Source organism: Zosterops lateralis (assembly GCF_965231275.1).
Source record: "Zosterops lateralis genome assembly, chromosome: 4".
NCBI lineage: Eukaryota > Metazoa > Chordata > Aves > Passeriformes > Zosteropidae > Zosterops > Zosterops lateralis.
In genome coordinates this window covers 1,804,763-1,826,432 of record NC_139765.1, presented here as the reverse complement: position 1 = coordinate 1,826,432, position 21,670 = coordinate 1,804,763, and positions in this window count along the sequence as shown.

Sequence of the window (21,670 nt, the reverse complement as noted above, 5' to 3'; positions counted from 1 at the left end):
CACTAACTGATGGCGAGGGATTAGGGAAAAACTTCCCTTGTGGGTGGGTTATTCTATAATTGTCCACTATGGGGTTTCTTGCACCTTTCTTTGAAGTATCAGAGAGTAGCAACTGTTGAAGTGAGAAGGCTGGATTAGGAGGGCTACCAGGCTCATCTGGTGTGGCAACTGCTGTGCTCTTTGGGGGTCTCTGAGGGTCACTTGGGAAATGGCATGGCAAAGAGGATGACACACAAGAGGTGTCATCACACACCTGATTTTTCTTCAGGCACAGACTTTGCTTTCCTTCACTGTAAATTTCACACGGAAAATAAAATTCCTATGCTTTCCTCACCAAGGTTTTTGACAAAATTGTACTCTATTTTTTAAGTGGTTTATTAGTTATCTTTCCAAGTTCAGCCTTTGCATCTGTTTTCCCTAAAAGCCTCTGACTTGGTTCATTTATTGTTTGAAGGAGACCAAACATGTTATACTGAAACCCTGACTGTGTTTCAAGGCACAATGACTGCAAGACTCGATCTTGCTCAAGACAGCATCTGATCCCTTGGGTATTGTGTCTGCCTGCACTGGATTGAGCCAGCCCCAGCTCCCTGCAGTAACTGTGAGAGGAGAGGGCAGGCAAACTCATGCAGGATCATTATAAAATACCAACAGTTCTGTGTGAAAAATCTCAGAGGTGACAAACCCTCAGGCACAGCTTCCTTTGGGCCAGTTACAGAATTCTACAGTATCACCTAGTGCTCAGTTTTTCCACTGGACTTTTAGTCCCCCTGGCCATGTAAGGGGAGTTTCTGTTGCATTTCTGCCTTGCTCTGTGCTGACATTCCTCCCTGAATTCCTGTAATGTCCAGCTGTGGCTTATCTTACTGCTGCATCTTTGCTTGTTCTTGACACTGGGTCAAGCAGCTTTGTAGTATCCCCACTCTCTACCCTGCTAAGAACTTTGTGAACTCTAAATGAAGGCTCCTAATCTCTCTTTTTGTCAGAAGAGCTACGGTACCAATTTTGCCTAATGTTTTTTTGAATTAATTTGGCTCCCTCTATCGTCCCCATTATTTCTGTTGGACTGTGTTTTCTCTTATATTGTTCTTTTTATTCCAGGATGCTGGGGGCTGCCCACAATCACTTAAGGTTGTTTCCTTTTTCTGGATTCTTACACTGTTCTTAAATTACTTCTTTTTCACTGTCCAACAGTGAGCAGAAACCTGGTGAATACACTATGGCATTTCCTCTTCTTTGATCCATGTGCTCCTTCTCCTCCAAGCCACCTTTGGTTATGAGTTTCCTGTCCATAACTAACAAAACCAAAGCCTGCTCTGGCCAGTGTCCTTTCCAAATTTGCTATATTCTTCCTCTGAATCATTTTTTTCCCCCATGGCTGTTGGTAAGACTTCCCCTACTACTGATTTTTTAGCTCAATATCCAATCCTGGCTGCTCACGACCTTCCTTACATTCCTTCCCCTCTTCTGTGCTTTTACTCATCCTTTCTTCCCAAACTGGCTGACAGTTGAGTCCTTGTACCATGTAGAGTCATACTGAGGCTGATGGACCAAACCAAAGCCTCTTATTTTTGTTGCTCTAGGTCATCCCTGGACTTGTGAGCTCACTTTCCTGAGAGGAAAAAAACCGAACCAAATTCAAAATGCCAAAAGAAAATTACATTAAAAAAAGTTGTAGAGTTGCAGGGACTGAATGTCCCCATTCCTGTATGGCAAATCATTTCATCTAGAAACAAAAAGAAGGGAGGAGTGTTTTCCACTTTTCTCCAGAAACACCTGTGCCTGATCTAAAGTTTAAATGTAACGTTAGGCTGATGACAGATGGATCTCTTGTAACCTGCCTCTGAAAAAAAATAGATCGGGTACAGGTCAGTTCCTCACCAGTGATATTATCATTAATAAAGATCTTTTTAAAAAGAACTCTTAACTTCCTTGCATTTCCATCACCTGGCTTTAAGCTAAACCCCAACAGACTATGTTCTTATAAACCAGGTACAGGAGGAGCTGCAGCCTTCCCTTGGAAGGAGTCAAAAGCACTTGCAGAAGGACCAACCAAACCTCAGATTCTGTTCTTACTGGCGGCACATTCTCAGAAGGACTTGGCTTTGGGAAGTTCAAGTTTTCCTAATTGTGGGGAAATGATTTAACAATAGATAAAGCCTAACATTTCTGTTTCTTCAAAACAGAACTTCTGCATTTCTGGCTGTGAAGAGCTTCATCTCCCTTTTCCAGCCTGTCTGAATTTATTGCTTCCTTCCTTGTGTTGAGCTCCCTCAACAATCTCACACCAGCAAATCTCACTGCCTTTCCTTGCTTTTGCTGAGTTATGAAGTAGAAGACAGATGTGATTTAGCCACCTACTTTCACCCCAAGCTACTTCCACCCTCTAGGAATCTTCATATTTTGATCCATCTTCAAGTTCCTTGTTCCCTTTTCAATGCCTTCTGAGCAAAGGGGTGTTGTGGTTTACATGGCACAGTTGAAAAGCAGAGGCTGCACTGGGAGGTCTGGCTTTGATCCTTGGATCTGTTTTTTCTACTCACACAACAAATCAAGGAAACTGAGGCACACAGAGTGAAAAAGAAGGCACAGATTTTTCTGGGTAGTGGTAGAGCTGGAGTCGTGGAGGCAGCCTCTAGAGGGATTGCAGAAGAGAGGTGGAAGCAGATGAGAAATTTTGCTTTTTTTTTTTTACTAAACCAGGGGAGTCAAGAGAAAAAAACCCCACCATGTTGCATTTTGATAATTACTTCTTTTGAGCCACTAGTCATGATTTCATAAGAAGTAGGGAAAGCAGTGGCACACAAGGGGCTGATCTCTTTTTAAGAGGCATGAAAGCCAACAGGAGTGACTCAAAGAGCAAAACAGATTTGAAATAGAGGACAGTGTTGTAGTCAAGAGATTGTGTAGGATGAGAGAGACACAAGGGAAGCAGGGGATGAGAGAATTTGGTAAATACATCTCCTTCCTAATTAGCAGGGAGTAAGGAAAAGTCTGTAGTCACAAACACTTGTGGAATGGAAGGAGCTGGAATGCTGTGAGGGAGAGAGAGAGAGAGTGGGGAATGTCTGAGAGATGGCAAAGTCAGGGAGGGAGAGGCTGAATAAACCAAGAAATGCACAGCAAAGGCAAGGTCTGCTGGTGAGTGGGATGCTGCAGGGCTGCATAAGAAGGTGAGATGAGGAAGGTGGAAAATGTGCAATCTCAACAGCCCCACAATGTGAAGTTTTAAGTTATCAAGAGAAAAGATGAGGGAGTCAATAAAAAGGAGAGCCAGTTGTTAAGGCAGAGAATAGAAAAGAGATGGGTGGGCACAGACAGCAGCTGAGAAATGGAGAGAGAACAGGGACAGTGCTGGAAAGCATGGAGGACAGGAATTGGAAACAGAAGTAGAACAAGAGGAAACTGGCAGTCCCACTTTTTTTGGCATTGTGGTGCAGTGAAGCAGCTTGCACAGGTCTGTGGCTGAAGTTGGATATGTGGTATCAGTGCAGCTACACTTAAACTCCAGCTAACACAATCAGGGCTGGAGGTTTAGCTGGGACACAAACACTCCTCTCTGCCTTTGAGTCACCAGAAGGTTTTCCATGATTCCTGCAGCCTGAGCAGTGTGGGTTGGAGGTTGATCTGCTGAAGAACCTGTTGCCTGGACAGAATTCAGTCTCCAGCTCCTCAAGCTCAGACCCACTGTGATATCATGGACATTGCCATTGTAAAAGAGCTGTGCAGTTTTTCTTTTGTCTCCTGGATGTACAAATTCCATTTCTCCACTGTGAAAAGCAGTCACTCTGAGAAGCTGACCCAGCATCTGAAAATCTGATGGATGCTCTTTGTCACATCCCAGATATTTACTCCACAACACTATTTTCAGCTGAAAGAACCGCTGGAAAGGGGAAGTAATTTCACATTACTGAAGTGTAGCCACACTTTCCACGAAGCAAAACAGCAGTTGCACACATCACCATTGGTGTAGGCAGAAAATTAGCAACATTGGGCCTCTTTAGCTTGCATCAACTCTCTTCCTTGAAAGGCATCTCCCTACTGGGAATTTGGCTAGCATTGATGTGGCAAAGCACCCTCCATCACAGCTCCTCTCCTGTGTGCTTTACTGAGCTACACATCAAACCAACAGATCTGAGCCTTAGGTCTCAACAGATTTCCTGCTCCTAACCCATTGGGGCTGAAAACCACAGGTTGTAACTTGATGTTCTGTCCCCTAGAGAGCAATCAACAGGCGGATGAGAATTTGTGGCAATGGATTTAAAGCCAGGGAACCTGGATCTTCCCAAGATGAGTCAGACACAGGCTGAGCTTGAATGGCCACAAAACGAGGTGGGGAGCCAGGGATCTGCCCTGGAAACATCACTGGGGAGCAGAGTGGAGATACACACAAACTCTTCTGTGCCTGTTGTCTCTGCTCCTGCTGTCCACAGCCACCCCAGGGGCAGGCAGCAGAATTTCGGCACAAACAAAGAGATGTTTAATCGTTTCCAGACCAGCTGAGATGTGTGCTGGTTCCTGCAGATTGCCTCCCAACATCAGGGACAGGCTCGCAGGGATTCACCAGCACAGCCTGAGCTCACTCGGCTCAGGTGCAGAGTGCTGGGGAGGTAAAACACTCACAGGCACAGGGAACAGCCCCAGATAAAACACAGAGGATGCTGCACAGCAGGGCAGGGCTCTGTGCACAGAGGGGTCCTCATCAGTCACTCCAGGAGAGATAGACCATGTTCCTTGAGGGGAATTAATTAATTTAAATACCGTTTTGCTTACGAGCCGTGACAATTCTGTTCTCTGCTCAGCACCTTAGATGGGGGTTAGTGATGTCTGAGCAGAGTTGGAGGAAATTTCTTTGTTGGGACCAGCATTCCATAGACCTGAAGATGTGAGATGATGGAAAGCCTCATTTCTTCTCTAAAGCTGCTGACCTCACATCTATGAGAAGTGCTGAGCACCTGCTGCACAGAGCAAGATGGTTCCTGTTCAGGGCTGTGCACCCCACCCAGATGCAGTGTTGGTGTAAACCACTAAGCCCCCACAGATTAAAAATGGTCTGGCTGCGTGCACACACCAACCCCTGCAGCTGTGGTGGGGCTGGAAAAGCAAAGCCCATGGTGGTTTCAGCCACCACAGCCTTTCCAAAGCTTCATTTGACACCCACCTGCCAGTTGCTTTTCCTGCTGTGCTGCTTCTGTGAGGAGTGCAGCTCTCCAGTGCTAACTTGTTGTGACTTCACCAGCATCACCAATACCTCCACTCTCTGCATTTGGCTAGAGTGATTCAAATCCCATTCCTTCCACAGCAGTCAGCAGAAACTGAAAGTGATTGATCTCTAAATCTTGCTAAGAATGGGATAGATACCAGGTTGCCTTATTTCTGGACCAGTGCATCAGCACAGACTCTCAGAGAGGGCTGAACAGCCATGAAAACATTGTCAGGACTGAGTCATGGTTCTAAGCTCTTCCACTGAATTGCTCTGTGTGTGTGTGAGTAAATCAATTCATGTATATTTTCCTCATCTATAAAATGGGAAGGGTCATATTTAGATACCTCAGGGAAGTTGGGAGGCTTAATTAGTTAATGCTAGTGCCCTGTCAGTTCTCATTACCATGGTGTCTCTGTGCTTATTGCTCTGGAATTGTAAAATGCTGCTTACATGCTGAACATTATTATTCTAGATGAGGTGGAGCGACTTAATCCAGTTTCTCTGTAAATACCAAGGGCAGGGAGTTGACATTCCTGGTATTGGCTTTAGTGTGAGGTCTGCCTTACTTGTAGAAAAACCTCCCTGACATATAACAAAAACTATTTATTTCCAGATTCCTATAATGTAGTTGCTCTTGAGACAGTTAAGCTGTACTATTACTGGTTTACTTAATTCAGTATGTGTAATTAAACTCACCTGGGAAAAACATCATTTCAACTGCTTTAGACACAATGCTGGTTCCAGTGTAAGGGAAACAGAACAAGGACCATGAAAGACTTTCAAAACCTGGCAAATCACTCAGAGGAAAGTGACTGTAGGCAGCTTGAAATGGGGGATGGCTGATAGATTCATTGACTGAATGGATTTTAGGTGCCCAGCCTCAAAAAACAAGAGCTAGTGACTAATCCAGTGAGTCACCTGCAGACCTTTCCCAGAATTTATAACTAGGGAGTTCTGAGATGCTCAGCTTTTTCTCTCATGGGTTAGAGGGAGCCTGAATGCCCACAGGAGCACAGTCTTGAACTTTGGAGCTGTTAGAAGAGACCTGAGATGCTGAAAGTGGGGCTGGGGGCTGCCTGCACCCCTGCTGACCCCATCCTCTCCAGCAGCTGTGCCAGCTGAGGTGGGGGCCTGGATAACCAAGATGTGACTGTAGCCTTGGGAGAGGCAGGCTGCATTTCCACAGGGGCTGGGAAATGCCTTTAACGATTTGCATGTATCTCTCTCATCCTCCGAGGCACCAGGAGCCCACCCCTGTACCTCAGGCTGGTACTCAGCTCAGAAAATCAGCTCAGTGCCTCCCCAGGGCACAATGACAGTGGCTGCTCACCTCTCTTTGTCACCAGTGTAAACCAGCAGTGCAGGAGTGGAAAGAAAAGACCTGAAAAGACCTTCTCCAGCTGGTTCACTTTCACCAGCTCTCACCAAACACCTGAGGCTCAGCTCCAGAGCTGAGCAGGATATCAATACAAGCTGCCAGTGCTCCTTACAGTTGGGCAGGAAGGATGCTGTAGGCTCCTGAGCAGAGAGCTGACAAACAGATCTCAGAATTGGCCAGAGGAACCTTTAGGTTCCTGTTCCCAACTCCCCAGCCAGCTCTGCCAATGCACTTCTGCTTTTCCCAGAGTTCAAGACGAGGATCCTGCTGCAAACCACCTGCCTGTGGTGGGACGGTTGTGCCTGTGGAAGCACTGACTTGTTTCAAACCTGTCACCCGATGAAAATATGACTGAATAGGCAATGGAGAAAGGAGAAATTGGCAAGGAGAAGGGCTAGCTGATTTATTCCTTCATCTGCACTTAATAGCTTTCGAGGTTTGGGTTTCCCAGAGCCAGCCTTCCTGGTTCACCTTGGTGTCTCAACCTCATTTCCCTGCTGGGAGTAGAGGGATGTGTGCCAGCAGCTCTGTGTGCCCCAAACCCCCAAAACACTGTCTTGCCCTGCTCGATCATGGCACCAGAAAAACACAACCACTGGAAGTTAATCAGCCAGATCAACGATCCGATTTGCAAAGCCCTGTGAAGTTTATCTGAGGGGCCATCTCTGCCTTGCCTGTTCCCAGGGGCCACTCCCAGCAGGGCAGACAAAATGGGGTGACCCCACTTCATGCTCTCATGAGGGCAGGATCTGCCCCCAAGCCCCAAAATGTGGCAGGAAGGCTTTGATTTATCCACCCAGACAAAGCCCCAGAGGGAACAGTGTATGGAAATAAAACCTATTATGCTTTACAATTAGAGGGAGGGAAAAGCTTAGGGTTAAAATATGAAGTGGTCAAGCTATTAACCTTCTCATTTAGAATGAATGGTCACTAAATTACAGGGCACATCTCCTCCCTCCTGCAAAGAATGGCCTTATGAGGAATGGCTGAAGGTGTTTGTTCAGCCTGGAGAAAAGGAGACTCAGTGGGGACCTTATCACTCTCTGCAACTATCAGAAAGGAAGTCATAGCAAGGTGAGTGTTGGTCTCTTTTCCCAGGTAACAAATGATGTATCAAGAGGAAATGGCCTCAAGTCGTACCTCAAGAGGTTTAGATTGGATGTCAGGAAAAATTTCTCCACGAAAAGGGTTTTCAAACCTGGAACAGGCTGCCCAGGGAAGTGGCTGTGTCACCAGCACTGGAGATATTTCAGACATGGAGATGTGGCACCAGAGAGTGCTGGGTAATGCTTGGGCTTGATGATCATAAAGGTCTTTTCCAGCCTAAATGATGCTGATAACTGGCCTGTTATGTGAACAAGCAACAAAGCATAATTAATCTTGCCCTGAAAATATGATCAAATACTGGCAGTGAGCCACAGCTGAGCCTGAGGGGGCTAAGAAACTTAAATCAGAGAACCAGCATTACCAGGCAAATAGCAAATCCACAAACCCCCAGCCAGTGTTTGTGCTCCTACCAGTGACACAAAATGTGCAACCTTACCTAAACTCCATGGGGGAAAGCTCAGTTTCCACAGGGGATGGAATTTCCAGAGATCCTATCTTCTAAGAGGAAATGTTGTACATTGATTTTAGCCAGTCCTGGTGGTTAAAAGTCTCTTTGGGAATGTTTGGGCACACATGCCCTGGGCATGGGGAGAAATGTGGTGAAGTGCTCACTCTCATCCACCTCGGGTGGGAGATTTTTTGGTGCAGGATTTATCAGTCTCTCTTTCTGTCTGAGAACAGCCATCACAACTCCACCCTCATCTTTCCAAAGCAAAGTGCTTTGTTTCAACTGATTTTTCTTTCCCATGGGAGAGGGCTACCCTTTGTCTGAAGCAGCATCATAGAAACCAAGTTGAAAGCAAAACCAAGCAAAACTTAACTCAGCAAAACACTTCAGATACTATTACAACAGTGATATTAAATATAAACCAAACTGACAACCAAAATTCCCCTGCAGCCTTTCCAACCCCAACTTTGAAGCCCATTCTGGAGAAGATTAAGAAACAGAAAGAAAAGTAAAGATGACTTGAAATAAAAGAGACACCAGCCAAACTAATTCCTTTGATCCAGTTGAGAAAAAAAAATAAAATACAGGCTCTATCACTGGCCTTCTCAGCTCCAAATTTCCTCCCACCTGTGGGCTGGGGGACACAGAGGAAGGCAGAACTCTGCAGCCCCAAGATTCAGTGAGAGTCAAGAAGTATTTTAGGCACTCCCCATCCTTTTCCTGCTGTTGGCTGCTGCAGCTGCTGTGCCCCATGCTGTTTCTTTGTAACAGAGAAGGAAGGACAGAGGCAAATTTTCTTTTCAGGACTTACCACCCCTCAGTTTTCTTCACCATCTCCTGTCTCCAGGCTGAGCAGTCACTCCCATCCTTCTCTTGTCCTTTCCTAGCGAGGTGCCTTCTGTGCTTCTGCACCAATTTCCTGAAAACAATAATGAACTCAACTCAACAAGGAACCAAACACTCATTTCTATTCTAAAACTTCCTCCACCTGCCCATTTTGGGTGAATCCAGCCTGTAAGTGCCTTTACTTAAAGGCTGCAAACAGCCTGAGGCTGATTTGTCCCACATGTGTGTGTTTTACCCATCACCTTGGGCTCTGCACTGGGGCCTGATGCACAAACCACAGCTGGAAAACAGAGCTGATGTGAGAAAAACCTTGATCTTTGTTGTGTGATAGCACAGGGAATAGTTCTGGTGTTCACTTACCCCTTATGCCATAACTTCAGAAAAAAAAATACAAAACAAAAAGAAACACCATATATATATATATATATATATATATATATATTTACATTAAGCTGGCAGCTGGATTTGCTTAGCTGTTCCTGAAGTTATGGTCATGAAACAGCAGATCAGTGTTAAACTCCATCACTGCAATCATCCCCACTGTGCCAGAGCCTCCTTCTCTGCCCACAGAGAGGAGACACCACCAGCAAGGCACTCACAGCAAGAGAACAGCTAAAACTGCCTCTTCAACTCTTTATTCCCGAGCCATGGGGGGGTTAAGGCTCTCTTTTCCAGTTTGCAGAGTGACCCAGGTGGGGCTAATGAGTGCTTGCCTGGCTTAGCTAATTAGAGGCACTGAGAGCAGCAGGCTGCAGTCCTGGGCTGGGGCACTTGCAGAGGAAATAGAGAGTGTGTGGGGTTTATTTCTAGCCTTTTCTTCTTCTTTTTTTTTAATGGTCAAGTTAAAAACCTCTGGCAGGATAGCACAGCACAGCACAGATGGGAAAGAGCAGAGGGAGGAGGTTCCACAGCACCTTTCTCACCCACCTTCCTCTAATCTACACCATTCTGTTATAAATGTATATTATAAAGTTGGCTTTTTGCAAGATGTGTGCTATATGATTAATAACTTTGTGGTAAGGATTTAAGTTTTTTATTGCTGATATTAGTAAAGAAAATTAGGCATAGTGGTAGTAGTTGATATAAGTCTGCTTAAACTGTTTGTTTAGTCAGAATAACATCCAGTGAACATGTAAAGAAGACTCTGCTATTGATACACCAACTATCAGCATCTCCCATCTGAAAAAAGCATAAACCAAAGCCCAAACTAGAAGTGATAATAAAGACACATTTAATAATAAATAATAAATTTAGATAATAAAAACCACACATGCTCTAAAAAGGCAGACCCAAAAAAGAGCCATGCAAAACAGTTCCTAAAATACAGAAACTACTTTATGGAAGAATGTGAATATGCAACAGACTAATGCAATAGAAAAAGTATTTAAAGAATGTCTCTGATATGGCAAAGTGTGGACTTGGCTAAATGCAAATTTTTCTATTCAATAACAAAACACCACCCAAACCATGAAGAAGAAGGTGAAAAAGGACTTACTCTATACCCTAAAACCTCCATCTTGCTTTATATATATTATCTATTCTAAAACCTTAAACTCTAAGTTTTCCACCCTGTGATATCACACACTTCTATTTAACTCCACACCCACAATCCCAGTGCTGTCACTTAATTTTGGAAGCCTTTTTCAAGGCCTCAGGTCAAATACAGTGTTTGCTTGGGGGTCAGTGCCTGTCAGCACAGAAAATCTGGAATTCTCACTGCCCAGGGTTCCCACTCAGTAACAGCAGGGTGCCCCACCAGGGCTGAAATCATTTGGGAAATTATTTCAATCACCCCAATCAGTGCTTGGGAAGGTTTGGGGTGCAGGAGCCTGGCTTAGGGGTGATGCTTGTCAAGGAGGCAATGGCCAGAGCTGCTAAGGCCGGCCAGCCCATGACAGCTCCCAGGGATCTGGACTTTATTACAACATCACCTCGACCATAACACACCCAAAAGAAGGCCTTTTCAGCTGCTGAGGAGCCTGCCCTGTGCTCAAAAAGTTATGGTCTGAGCTCTCTTTTCCTTGCCTGCCCAGCTCTTCAGGTACAAATTTCAGCTGCTGCTGAAAGGTGCTTCTTTTTCACCTCCCTCCTGCAAGCTGCATTTCCCTTGCCTCTTTTCGAGCTGTTATTTAGTTCCCTTCAGGTTGTTTTCCCCTGGCTGTTTTCTTTGTTTCTTCCATAGGAAGCAGCACATCATTACGGCTGGTCTTTCTCTAGAGCTCTCCTAGGCGAGGTCATTACTGAGCTGGGGAGATGCGAGGAGGTGGCTGTTTGTGTGGCTCTGAGACCTGTGAAAAAGCAGCTAATCAATTCAGAAAATCATCTGGGTGGTAACCCCACTGTCAGCTTATTTTCTTCCCTTCCACTTAGACATCAAACTGGCTGAAGAGGACTCTGGGGAGCGAGGCAGGCACTGAGAGCTCCTCCTCTGCAGACACATCTGTGTCTTTCATCAGCGGGGCTCAGGGAATACCACCGACTGGAGAGGGTGGAAAAAAAACTCTCTTTGGAGCTGAGAGGCTCTTGGTCTCCATCCTCCTGCTCTGCAGAGACCCAGCAATGGTTTGAGAAGTAGCTGATGCACTAACACTGTTTGGAACTGTCACAGAACGGGCAGAACTGGGGGAGGACAGGGACAAAACACACAGCAAAGAGGGTGACGTCCAGCTATGCCAGTGAGCAGAAGTAGAGCAGCAACTGCAGCAGGACATGCAAATAACCTTCTGCTGAATGGACTTACTAATTGTTGCACTTTGCTTTCCCTCTGGTTTGTGTCTTTGGGGGCTGTATCAGGGCAGGGAGCACTCATAAAGCCTTTCCTGTGGCCAGTTTTAGCCATTAGAAGTAGAGATGCTCAGGGTCCTGTACTCTGGGACTCGGTGGTGTCACTCAGAGAAGATAAGGCATATCAGAAAGGCAAAGGCATATCAGAAAGACATTCTCTGCCAGGCCAGCGAGCCCTCTGAAGGGGGAGTGTGCATGTGCCTGCATGTGTCATAGAGTCACCGAATGGTTTGTGTTGGGAGGGGCCCTTAAAGGTTATTTAGCTCCCCCTGCCCTGCAGTGAGAAGGGAGACCTTCAGCTACACATTGTATTGCTCACAGCTCAAGCCAACCTGACCTTGAATATTTCCAGGGATGGGGAATCAACAACTTCTGTGTGCAGCCCATTCCAGTGTTTCACCACCCTCACCATTAAAAAAAAAAAAGTTCCTTATTATCTGGTCTAAATCTAGTCTCTCTTTGTTTAAAACCAGCACTGCTTGTCCTATCACAACATACCCCACTAAAAAATGTGTCCCACGTTTATCTTTCTTATAAAAACCTATTTCAGTGCCATCAACAGCCTCTCTCTGGGAAGTGGCCAAAACTTCCAGCCCAAGGCATTGCCACCACAGCACCCCAAACCTTTTTCCATCCCATGAGGGATCAGGGAGGGTGTTGGGGGCAGAGTGGGACACAGGGAACCTTCCATTCCATCTTGGGGGACCCCAATCAGAGCCAGCACCCCCAGAGCCCTCAGCAGCCACCTGCCACATGGACCAACCCTCCACTGTGGATCAACAAAAATTTTGTCTCCACATCCTAAGAAAGGCATGGAGGGAAGAATGGGACTTTATATTCCCATTTAAGAACCCAAAGAATGGGATTTTACACTCCCATTTAAGAATGGGGGAATTTAAGAACCTTAAGAATGGGGTTTTATACTTTGGACTGAAATGACTGAAATCATGCAGGTTGCTGTTCTGTTTTACTTACATGTAAGATGTCATGAAGCCAATTCAGCTTTTCCATAAAGCAAGGAACTCTCACACATAGTCAGGCTTTCCCTATTTCCCATGCACAGTGCAGTGGTGCTGTATTTATTTAGCAAGAAGAGTGAACCCTCTGCAAAGGTTTGCTGTAAGTTCAGGATGGGAGAACAGGCTGAATTGGAGGTTTCCTTCCTTCTGCAAGGTTAAGTCACATCCTTAGGTCTCCTTTTAGAAAGCTAACAAACCGTGTTAGAAGAAAGAGAAAAACCTTTGCTGGAGAAGCCTTGCACTCAGGAGAACACACAACACTGACCCAGGCCACAGTTCAACTCCTGGGCTCATTTGCTGCAGTGACACAGACAACTGCAAACCTTTTTTTCTGTTAGAAGCAAACCCTCATGGCTCTTCACAGCCAGACAACTTTGTCAAAGGATCTCTGAGATAAAGGAAAGGCTTTAATGTTTGTGAAGAGTGAATTAGTGCAAACAGATTCCTTGAAACTACTGATTTAAAAAAAAAACAACCCTCACCTCAAATAGAGGGAGAAAGCAGGAAGCTCAACTACCTTTAAAGACAATGCCTTCCTACAGAGCAAGTTCTGTACAAAATCAAGATGTGTATTTGCTTCCTTTGTTGTGTCCAACACTTAAAATAAAGCTTTTATCCTATTATATTTTAAACCATGACCGACAGCAGAAAAACAGTTCTTGCCTTATTTCCTCTATTTTACCAACATGAAAATGTTCTACCCATGGATTTGGCCAGCAGTCTGGAAAATGTCAGGGTTAGGAAAGGCTGAGCTTCATTTGCTTTTCACAGATCTGAGTAATGAATTTTTCATTTCAAAGTATTGTTCTAGCATGAAAAGGGAGTCTGTAGTGCTGGCATCACAGGGTTCCACATCTGTCTCCTAGCTGCTCTGGACTACGTTTGCTCAATTTATTAAACAGGGAGGTTTTTTTATGTTTTGCAACCCTGCAAAATAAACAGGAGGCCTGAGGCTTTAGGGGGCATTTCCTCTTCACATGCAATTATCAACATGGCAGATTTTGCTCAATAACACTTCAGATCAATCTCCTGGACTGGGCAAACCCAAAGTGCAGGAAAGGTAAGGGCATCAAGAAATCACTTTTGACACTAGACAGAGTACTCACTTATAATTCTGAAAGCAAATAGGAAGCAGAACCCCACAGTAAAAACAAAAGCAGAGTCCCCAGACAGAGTTGAGTAAAAGTCATTGTGGTTGCAGCTTGATAAAACTCCATGAAGGAATGAGCAGCTCAAAAAGGTTCACTGGGAGCTCATCTCTGTGTTCCATTGTGTGGAAAGCAGAGATATTCAATTCCATTAGAAATCATATGAGGGCAATTGGAGGCAATCCCTTTTCACACTGTGCACATTTACCTATGGAATGTGCTTCTGCCATGTGTGATGGAGCCCAGGGGTCTCAGCAGGATTCAGAAAAGAGTTCAGCAGGTCTCCAACATTTTTATAGGCAATATTAAAAGCTATAATTAAAGTAACAAAAGCTGCTAGTGATGTAAGCCCTGCTTGCCAAAGCAGAATTCAACCCTTCCCAGTGGAGTTTGGGAAGTGTTTCATCAGTAGGGATGTTCTCCTGCTTGTACCTACTGAAGATTTTTGTGTCCCTGCCCACACTGCTGATCCCTGGCAGAAACAAACATCTAGAGGACAGCAAGAGTTAGTCTTATATAACATAAATCAGTTTTTCTATTTCTGTTTAAATTGCTGAGCATCAAATATGCCCAGTGTAATCCTGACCAGTCCTAAGGGCAATGCAAGGCTGGAGGAATGGCTCCAGGGTGGTGTCCACAGAGTCCTGACTCCTGTAAAACCTCATGTTGGGCACTTAAAAGAAAATAAAATCCCTTGCCTTAAACAAATGTCTGGGGGGTCAGCAAGTTAACTCACTGACACACAGCTTAGGTGAGAAGCAGACAGGCAAACTTTCTTCTTATTAATTTCTCCCAGGGGTTGATTTCACTGGCTGTGCTGCAGCAGTGGCATTTCCAAAGAGAAAGCTCCTAAATATTTTCTCTCTGGAAATGCTTTACCCTGCAGATTGCCTGTAGTGTGCATGTTACCTACTGCAGGGCTGGAATGGAGACCAGGAGTTTATCAGCACCCAAAAAGGGCTCAGCCTGGTGTCTGCTGGGTTGTCTGAGAGCAACTGGAGTTACCCCACCACATCCACACTCTCAGTGCTGTTCACACCAGCGATGGCCTGTGGCAAGTGCTGCCAAGTGCAGCAGAGGAGGAGAAAAGGGAAGGGGGAGAAGAAGGGGGAGAAGAGCAGCTTCAGCCCACAGCAAGACCTCAGAGCAAACACGAGGGTCACAGCCTGAGCAAACCAAACAACACGTGTGAGCCTGCCTCAGCCTGCTGAATTTCATTTCCTTCCAAGGTTCCCACTTGTTTCCTGGCCACTGCACACAGCTTGAGTGGCCCTGTGGCTGCAGCCTTGCAGCAGGAGGAGGAGGGTGCAGCACTGAGCATCCCCTGGGATTTGCAGGGGGATCTGTTGGAGGTGGGGAGCAGGTGGCACAGTGCTGAGCTGCTCAGCTGTCGTGGGGCTGCAGAGGGACGGGCGCAGCTGGGTGAGGGAAGGGAAGAGCTCAAGGTCTGCCAGCCTTTTCTGCTTTACAGGGACATCAAAAAGCCTGATCCAGCTGGGATGCAGAGCGCTGGGTGGTTTTGATCCTGGGAGAGGCAGTGCCACAAAACACCCGGGAAAGGGTGAGATGTGCACACACAGGGGCTGTGACAGCCTCACCCTGCTTTGTGCTGGGGTGAGTCCCCTGGCAGCAGCCCCTGCTGTGTGCCAGCAGGGCCCTTGGCAGTGCTCTCTGGGGCATAGATTGATATCTGCTCATGCAAATAACCTGGAAGTGTCCCCCGGAGTGGGACAGCTGGTCCCCGGCAGCGCTTTGGGGAGCATTCTTTGTGTGCCCATGGAAGTAGCCTGGCAATCTCTTTTGGGGCTGGCCAGCAGGGGCCCTGGCACTGGCAGAGTCTCAGGGGCTGAAGCTGTGCCAGCTGAAGCTTTCCAGCAGCAAAGCTTCCCCCCATGCCCCAAACAAAGAACCAACGTGTCCGGAGTTATCGATCGGTTTTGTGACTCGCTGCTTTCAGCGTGGCAGGAAAAGACCAAGAGGAGTTTTAATTTGTCCAAATGGTTTTAGACAAGGTTAATAAAACTCATCGATTAATGGCGCTTTTCATTAAGTTTTAATTAGGGTGTCATTTCAACAGGCTGGACGTGCATAGTCGTGGTGTTTGATTTTTTCATTTAAGGTGCCTCCTCAGCAAAGCTGGTGGTGTTTGTTTTTGTTTTTTTTTTTTTTTCATTTAAGGTGTGCTTCCCTGAGGTCAGTGATTCATTTCCAAGGAGCTGCCAGGCTGCTGGAGAGCCTGACTGCCTCAGTGAATTCCCTCTGGCCCCCATCCCATGCTGGGAATTACAGCTACTTAGGCTAAAATCTCTGAACCTAGCACACTTTTGTACCTTGAGACATCATCATCTTGGTCCAGAAATGGTGCTGGTGGCTGCTAGACACCTCTCCTCCTCAGGGACTGGTGAGGATGGCACAAATGCTGAGAGTTTCAGCTTTCCTGTTGTCTCCCAGAAGTGGGCTTTGAACACCTGAAAGAAATTCAGACAGGATCTGGTTCAGGTCAGCTCATAGCAGGTGAATAAAGAGAAAATATCAGAATACCATTGGTTATTTAGAAGCTCAATTTGGCTCATAGTTATCTCTCTCCAGAGTGAAAACATGAGCACTGTTTTAGCTTAAGAAGGTCTGTGTATCCCTGAGACAGGATTCCCTCCTGTGCACTGCACTGATTCCTGTCTCCAGCTCAGTTTCCAAACTTTGTTAAAACAGTTATTTTTAAGCAGTTTACAATTTCACTATTTTCTCCTTTTCTTAACAGCAAATTTCTGTTGTAGTAGAGACAACCACAACACTCAGAGTGCTTTAGTAGAACTTCAGAAGGCTTCAAATATCAGCACCTTGTTATCTAGATGTCTCTTTACCTTTTCTCTGTAGCCTCCCATGGGCAGCTCCACACAGCTCTGGCTCTTTCTCTCCTTCTCTCTTTCCTTTCACAGTTCCAGCTCCCTCCTTCCTGTCCCCAGCACAGCCACCTCACCCTTTCTATCCCTTATACAACATCTCACCTTTTCTGTCCTGTCCCTTCCTCCTCACAGCAAGTCCAGCAGACTCCAACTAACTCTCTCTAACTATCTCACTCTTTATCACACCCACAGCTGTGAGGGCAAGACTGTTCCCACTCTTTGGTAATTAACACAGCTGCAATATATTGGAGGCAAGATTGCCTTTTAGCACCATCTCCATCTGTCTCCCCACAAATTTCCACATTCTTTCCATGTAATCATTATAAGAGTGAAGAACTTCACTGCTGCAGAAGGCAGAGGGTTATCTGGTAAAGACCTTTTCCTTTAAAATGCCCATTAGCATTTGAGGAGCCGTGATGCTCCAGCCTGGGGATTGGCAGCAGCTTGTATTCATCCCTCATATCTCCACCTGAAGGCTCACACATGGTAGCTGCTGTCAGGGTTCTGAGAGCACCCCCTGGGGGTTTGATTCCCTGGGTTCAGAGCTGACTTAGATGATCACACAAGTGCCTGATGTCCAAGAGAGCTCTGCTAAAAAGCTCCAGTGAGGGGCTGTTCACTAGCTGAGGCTCCTGCCCTTGCATTGTAGCTGTGCCATGTTTGTGTGGACCTTGGCCTGTGGACTTCAGTCCCTGAGCTGCCCTTGGACCTGTCTCATCACCATGGACCTGCCTAGCAGTCACTATGCTGTGGCTGGACCTGGCTGCCATCACCAGATCTGCTCTGCTCTTCTTGCTTGGGCACTGTGGGGCTGCACCTCTGTCCCACCCCTCCTTCTGCCACCCTCAGCTCCAGGCTCTCACCTGGAGAGCCAGCCCTCACAGGTGACACTGATTGATGCCTCCATCCCTGATGGTGCCTGTAATTTCACCTGTGTTGTCACCAGCAGAGTGAAACCACAGCAGGAAATAGCCACCCTGTGTCTGCAGGTCAGGCAGAATAAAAAGAAAGAAGCTCTCCCATATTATAACTTGAAGCAGCAATGGGCAGCAGGATTCCTACATGTATGTGCCACATTCAAAATCTTAATGTGTGCCAGAGCAAGGAGGGATGTTCCACAACCTGAAGGAGGCTATGGGAAAGGGGAATTGCAGACAGATGGTGATAGTGGCTCCCCAACATGCCACTGTGGATGGGGGCTGTTCTAGGTGTGGATTGGGATCCCTGTTTGGGTCAAAAACCCCACAAACCTCCTTAAAGTCTCTGTCTGTGCCTCACTTTGTGAGTTCAGTGACTCAATTGCAGCTTGCTGCTGAAGGTCCTGTAAAAATGGCACTGGCTGTGTGCTCCATGCCTCTGTCACCCTGAGGACTTGGCTACTTGCTGTGGTGAGGCAAGCAGTGCTGTAGAGCTTTAGGGGAAGAGCAGCTCTCAGGGAGATGATTTAGCCAAAGGTAAGATTGTACCTGCAGGGTAAGGCTGGGAGGTGCCAGGGGACAAAAGTGTGTTGGGCTGGGCTGAAATGCCTCTGAAGAACAGGATGAACAAGTCTAGGCACGCCAGAAATGCCCTGAGCTTTGTCTGTAAGGGTGACAAGTGTCTGGGCTCTGGTGCTCAGGGTGTACCCTGGGCAGGTGGCTGCTGTGGCATGAGCACCCTTCACCTTGCCTTAAACCCTGTTGCTCAGGTGTTGCCACAGCTGAGAGCAATACAAATCCCTGCAGAGCACAGCCCTGCCTAAGGAGCTTGGGGGAATGAGGTTTTGCTGGCAGGGCTGCTAGAGCTGACTGGCTTGAAGCCAGTGTCTGCATTTGCAGCATGGAACACAGAGGTACCTCTAAAGGGAACCATGCAGAAGCCTTGTTTTGACATCTCAAGGCTTTAATAAAGTTTGGAGGTTTGCCTAGGCTGGATGAAGCTTGGCTACAGCACAGGCACTTTTGGCCAGTCGTGTTTTAACCCAAATGCTCCTCACTACTTTTAATTTTTTAGAACAAACCCATTCTGAATGCTGGCTTGCTTGTCCCATGCACAGGAGGAAAATAAACTGTACAGAGTGGGGTGACTTTGAGCAGCTGAAACTCAGGTGTATCTCCTGATGTAAAGCTCCCCAACCTTTGCTATCCTCTCCTCCAAAATATTTCTGGAGCCTTAGAGTACAAGACAGAGCCATAGCTCTGGGTTGCAGTGCAGAATGTCTCTTTTGGTGAGACTTCCATGAGAGGCTGGGGTCAGAGAGAGAAAGAAAATATGGTGCAGTGTCACTGCAAGGCCTTGTGCCTTTTACTGATTGGGGTTGAGGTCTGTGATGGTGGAGCTGGGTGGGTGATCCAGAGGCAGTGAGATGAGGCGATGGTTGACACAGGATGTCCTGGAAGAGGTCACAGGGATGTTCACAGCTGCACAGTGACCACAGATGAACTGGGATCCTCTGTGTCAATGTGTGATGGATCCCAGGGGAGGATTAGGACAGAGACATGGTTGGCTTTTGGTTGTGTTTGGGGAAGTCAGGTGGGTGGAATAGGAGGCTGGGAGTGGGGAGGATGTTTAGATGGAATATAGCTCCTAGGAACAGGAATTTTGCCTGCTTTTATGCTAGAGCAAAACCCTGTGAGTCAACACAGCCTGGGGATGGATAGACACCACAGGTCAGGCAGGAAACCTGATGTGACTAGTGCAAAAAGCAAGAAAACACTTCCCATGGTAGCACTGGGCTTCTACCCTCCCTAAAATCATCCCCCAGAGATGTGCAAGTCAAGTACACTTGCTAATCCAGGATGTTTTGGTTGCCTAGTTTGCTCTCATTTTTTTTTTCCCTGTGGGTAGAAGAGGAAGAGAATACAAGACTACAAATAATAAACTTGAGACTCTGGGAATCTTTGCACAGAAGGCTTGGTGACAGCTTGGGGCCTGCCCTGGATGGCACTGAGCCCCTTTCCCAAACACCCAAAGCTCTCAGCTCATGCCCTGGGAGCCCCTGGCAGGCTGCTGTTTGCCCCAAAGCAATGGGGTGTTAACACACACCAGCTCACTTGGGTTTGTACTTCCCCTTCCCAAACCTCCAGGGTGGGGTGAGAGCAGCAGGGAATTGGGGTGGGCTCGGGTGGAGGATTGGAAGGAAATGATGCAGTTACACTTATTTATTTTCATGCTAAACTCCAGCAGCAGCACAGTGACAGCTGGGGGTGTGCGCTGGCTGCTGAGCCCCTCTTGTTAGAGGGCAAATGCTGATGAAGTTGTTTGGCTCCTGGAGTTCTGAGCCCCACTATTGTGAGCAAGATTTGAACTTTTGCAGGTGTGCTGGGAATAGCCCAAAGCACCTTTGTCACAGTTTCTGGTCAGAGGAATTCATGGCTATTATATTTGGGGGCCAGGCAATGATTACAAATCAATGACTCCACTCCCAGAGTGATTCATCATTAACCTGGGAATTCAGCCCTTTCCCTGGCTCTCTCCATCATCAGCTCCTGCTCCTGCAGCATCTCAAGTGTCTTATTCATTTTAAATCATTGGGTAGTTATGGATGGAGCTGAGGAGGAGTGGAAGGACCGATGCACCAAGACATGGTTGGGCAGCTAAGGAGAGGGAGGGTTTTTGAAGGGGGATGAGGCACCTTGAGGGTGAGCAGAGCTTGGCTGTGGATAGGGGAGCAATGCTGCCAGCAACACCCAGGGCACAGGGTGCAGCAACACCCTGCTCCAGGGCTCCCACCGATGGCCCTGCTGGGCTGGGAAATGTTTTTGCCTGGCTGGGCAGAAAGAAATATTTCTTTTCTGGGTGGAAAGAAATAAAAATACCAACCTGCACCCAGCCAGACCAAAGCAGGAGTTATATAGTGGTCCAGTAGGGAGGTTTTAATGATCCCAAACATTCCAGCACAGTCTATTCTTAATAATAATTTATAGCACTATATGTTACATGTTCTTAGCATTTTGCAGGCACAAACCAGAGGCTGGGACTGCTTCAGAGCACTGTGGTCCCACCCAGGCCCAGCAGAGAGGCAGGAACTCTCACTTCCCTGTGCACCTGCCCCACCTCTTGTGGTTGTCAAGACAGCCATGACACTCATAGTACCTCAATAAAACTTCAGAAGGCATCAAATACCAGCACCTTGTGATCTAAAACTCCTTCATACCTTTTTCCTGTAGTCCCCCACGGGCAGCTCCACACAGTCCTCAGGGTCTGTCCATCTGTGCCAGCAGCTAGTCTGGAGACTCAATGCCTCAGCCCTTCTTCACACACTGATCAAGGAAGTGTGCCCAGTTCCATCCAGATGCACAACCTCCTTTCCTTTCCTTTCCTCCTCACAGCACAGCCAGCAGCCTCCAAATTACTCTCTCCTAGCTCACTCACTCTTTATCACACCCATAGCAGGGAGGGCACGGCTGTTCCCACTCTTGGATAATTAACACAGCTGCAATATATCAAGGGCAAGATTGTCTTCAGCACCATCTCCACCTGTCTCCCCACAACCTCTGATAGGTGTTCTCCTGTCCCACCTCATGGTTTCCCTCTCCCAACTAGACTATATCTCTTATACAGACTTGGTTTACAGCAGCTGCTGGCCCAGGGACCAGAGCTATTGCACCAGCAAATATCAACAGCAATAATAACAAATCTTTGCAGTTAGGCAGGGAATTGGTTCCATTTCACAAATGAAGCAGCTGGCACAGAAAGAGAAGCTAACTGGTGAGCTAGGAACACATTTCCCAGCTCCAGTCTTCTCTTCCCAGCCCTACAGTGATATTTCCAGAGAACAGCTTAGGTTACAACGTGTTCAGAGAGGTTAGGAAGGCTAAAAGGCACCCTCACCCTCTGTGCCCTCAGAAAT